Source organism: Meriones unguiculatus (genome assembly GCF_030254825.1).
Source record: "Meriones unguiculatus strain TT.TT164.6M chromosome Y unlocalized genomic scaffold, Bangor_MerUng_6.1 ChrY_unordered_Scaffold_35, whole genome shotgun sequence".
NCBI classification, from domain to species: Eukaryota; Metazoa; Chordata; class Mammalia; order Rodentia; family Muridae; genus Meriones; species Meriones unguiculatus.
Genome location: NW_026843712.1, coordinates 4413625 through 4417559, shown reverse-complemented (window position 1 = coordinate 4417559; position 3935 = coordinate 4413625).

Genomic DNA, 3935 nt, shown 5'->3' with positions numbered 1-3935 from the left:
GTTTGATGTTGAGTTATGTGCTTTTTATCCCTGATCTCTCCAAGACATTAAACATGAATGGATGTTTGATTTTGTCAAATACATTTTAAATATTTAAGGAGATTATCATGTGTACTATTATTTTTTTTTTCATTCAGTTTGTTATTATGGTGGATGACATTGATGGATTTCCTTATATTGAACCACCCTTGCATTCCTGGGATGATGCCTATTTGGTCATAGTGGATGATATCTTTGGTGTGATCTTGTAATTCAGTTTGCAAGTATTTTGTTGAGTATTTTCGCATCAATGTTCATAAGGGAGATTGGCCTGAAATACTCTTCCTTTATTGTGTCTTTGAGAAGTTTACTTTCTGAAGTGACTGTGGCTTCATAGAATGAGTATGATAATGCTACTTCTGTTTCTGTTTTGTAGAATCTTTTGTAGAGAACTGGTGTTAGGTCTTCTTTGAAATTCTGGTAGAATTCTGTGCTGTAATATTTGGCCCTGGCCTTCTTTGGGATGGCAGACTTTCGATGAGAACTTCTATTTCCCTGGAGGATATAGCATTATTTAATTGATTTACCTGGTCTTGCTTCAGTTTTGGTTAAGTGAAATCGATCAAGAGATCAAGAGAATTGTCCATTTAATTTAGATTTTCAAATTATGTGGCATATAGAGATTTGAACTTCCTGAAAAGAACACCAACAGCATAGACTCTAAGAACAACAATCAATAAAGTGGTTGTCATGAAACTGCAAAGCTTTTGTAAATCAAAGGACATTTTCATCAAAACAAAATGACTGCCTCCAGATTTGAAAATAATATTCATTAAACTTTTTTCTGACAGAGCATTAATATACAGTATATATAAAGAAATAAAGAAGTTGAAAAGAAGCAAACCATGTATTCCAATTGAAAACTGGGGAACAGAGCTCAACAGAGAATTCTCTGCAGAGGAATATAGAATGGCAGAGAAACACTTAAAGAAATGCTCAATGTCATTAGCCATCAGGGAAATGCAAATTTAAAAGACTCTGAGATTTCACCTTACACTTATCAGAATGGCCAAGGTGAAAAATTGAAACAATAGACAACACATGCTGGAGAGGTTGTGGAGAAAGGAGGACCATCCTCCACTGCTAATTTGAATGTAATCTTGTTCAACCACTCTTGTAATGAATCTGCCATTTTCTCAGACAACTAGGAATAGCGCTTCCTCAAGATCCAGCCATACTACTCCTAGGCATATATCCAAAAGAGGCTCAATTACACATAAGGACATTTGCTCAACCATGTTCTTAGCAGCTTTCTTTGTAATAGCCAGAAGTTGGTAACAGGCCATTTGCCCCTTACCTAAAGAATGGATGCAGAATGTGTGGTACAACTACACAATAGAGTATTACTCAGCAATGAAAAATAAGGAAATCATGAAACTTGCAGGTAAATGGTGGAATCTGGAATCATCCTGAGTGAGCTGTTCCAGAAGCAGAAAGACACACACAGTCTCTACTCATGCATTCAGATATGTAATATAGGAAGAACCTTTTAAAATCTGTACATCTAAAGAACCTACACAAAAGAGAGGACCCTGACTAAAATGCTAATGCCCTATCCCAAAAAGCAAAAGAGGAAGGACATCCAAAGAAGAAGAAAACTGGAAACAAGCAAGAAAGCAGCCACAGATGGCCTCTGAAAGGCTCTTCTCTACAGACTATCAGAGCAGATGCTGAGACTTATGGCCAAACTCTGGGCAGTGTTCATAGAATCTTATATAAGAAGTGGAAAATAGTAAGATCTGGAGAGGACAATAACTCCACAAGGAGAGCAACAGAACCAGAAATTTGAACACAGGGGTCTCCAGAGACTCATACTCCAATCAAGTACCTGCATAGAGATACCCCTGCATAGATGTAGCTCCTGGCAGTTTTGTGTCCAAGTGGATTACATAGTCATGGGAAGAGAGACTGATTTTACATAATCTGATTGGCCTGCTCTTTGGTTACTTCCCCCTGAGGGGAGAAAAGTCTTACCAGGCCTCAAAAGATGACAATGCAGTCACTCCTGATGAGCTCTGTTAGACTAAAGACAGAAGGATAGAGAGGAGGAACTTCCCTGCCAGTAGACTTGAGGAAGGGAATGTGAAGAAGGGGGTGAGAGGGTAAGATAGGGAGGGGAAGATAGAGGGGCTTATGAGGGGATACAAAGTGAATAAAGTGTATTTAATTAAAAGAAATATAAAAATAAATAAGAAGGACTGATGGAATTGGACATTGAATTGACCCAACCCCTAACTGAAGCTGCCTTTCTCCCTCCCAAGACAAGAATAAGGTTCCTAATACACTGCAGTTTTTTCCTGTAACTCCTATCAGAGCACAGGCTCCTGCCCTACCCCCTGCCAAAGAGGTCCAGTCCACCTCAGGCCCTGTAGTTGAAGGAGAGGATGAGGAGGAGAATCTTACCTCCAGTGAAGGGGCTCCTGCAGATGAAAATGAAATTTCTGCCACCTCAGCTGGGTAGTGGGATGGAACATATGAGCAACAGTATTGCCTCAATGGGCTTAGATATATAAAAGAACTAAAAAGTGCAGTTTCACAATATGGGCCAGTTGTTCCCTTCACACTGTCCATAAATGAAACTCCTAATGAAAGTGGCTGACACCCAATGATGGGTAATTTTTGATTCCTGCTGTATTATCAGGGGGTGATTTTTGTCCTCTAGAAGTCAGATTTTAAAGAATTTTGCAAGGAAACCAAATGGTGTAATGCGGTGGTTTGGCAGAGATTCAAACATGGACCTTGCAAAAATTATGTGCTTATAACCCCTATGACACCAATAAGCAACAAGTCAAGTATCCTCCTGGTCTTCTTTATCAAATAGAAACTGCAGGACTCAAGGCTTGGGAACAGCTTCCCCCTAAGGAAGCCTTAAGGAACTCCCTAGCTAAAATCCAGCAAGGACCAGAGGAGCCCTACAGTAATTTCATCAGCCATCTTACTGACATTTCAGAACGGATTCTGGGCTCACATGAAAATGAGAGTGAATTCATAAAACCTTTGGATTTCCAAAATTCTATCCCTCCCTGCCAAGCTGACTTATTGCCATGCCCTGAAGCCAAAGACATTTCTGTTTAGATCAAGTACTGTGCAGGCATCAGCTCAGCTCATACTATTGGCATAGCTGTTGGAGCTGCATTCCACAGACTAACTCAGGGCACCCTCCCTAAAGATTGCTTTAAGGGCAAACAACCAGGACATTTTGCCAAGCAATGCAAGGCCAAATCCAGAGGCAGTAATAATTTTGGTTCCTTCCATGCTTACTGGATTCAGACTATTACTCAGGATGGACCCTTCCTCAATTTAAAATTGGATGCAAAAAGCTCTGATGCCACCATAATTACACACACAAACACACACACACAAACACATAAATGGCCTCCCTCCTTGCCCTTTTCAGCTTCCTTAAGCCACCTCAGGTTCATGGGTTGAAAATCCAATCCCCAGCAAAGTTCGAAACTCCTCACATGGACAGATGAGGAATGAAATACAGTGTGTGCATGGCCTAACAGTTAATCTCTGGTGTTTGGATGTTCTTTCCTAGTTAAATGTCATTATGTGTAGTCCAAATGAAATTTTTACCCACCAAATGCTAAAAATAAAACAGACTTTCCTTCACAGATAAGGCTTATGAAAAAATTCTCAGGGTTTAAAACAACCTATCCAGGTACTTGAAAACAAAACCATGCAGGATTAGGCATGACAAATTTAGCCTAAGGGTTCTTGGTATCCCTCAGCTCCATGCAGACAATATCACTTGGAAATGTGTTGAAGCTGTTTGGGTTGACCAATGGCCTTTAGCTTCAGAAATGTTAGCAACAAGTATGGCATTAGTACAGGAACATGTTGCCACTGGTCACATTGAACCTACTCCTCCTCCTTGGAACAAACCTATGTTT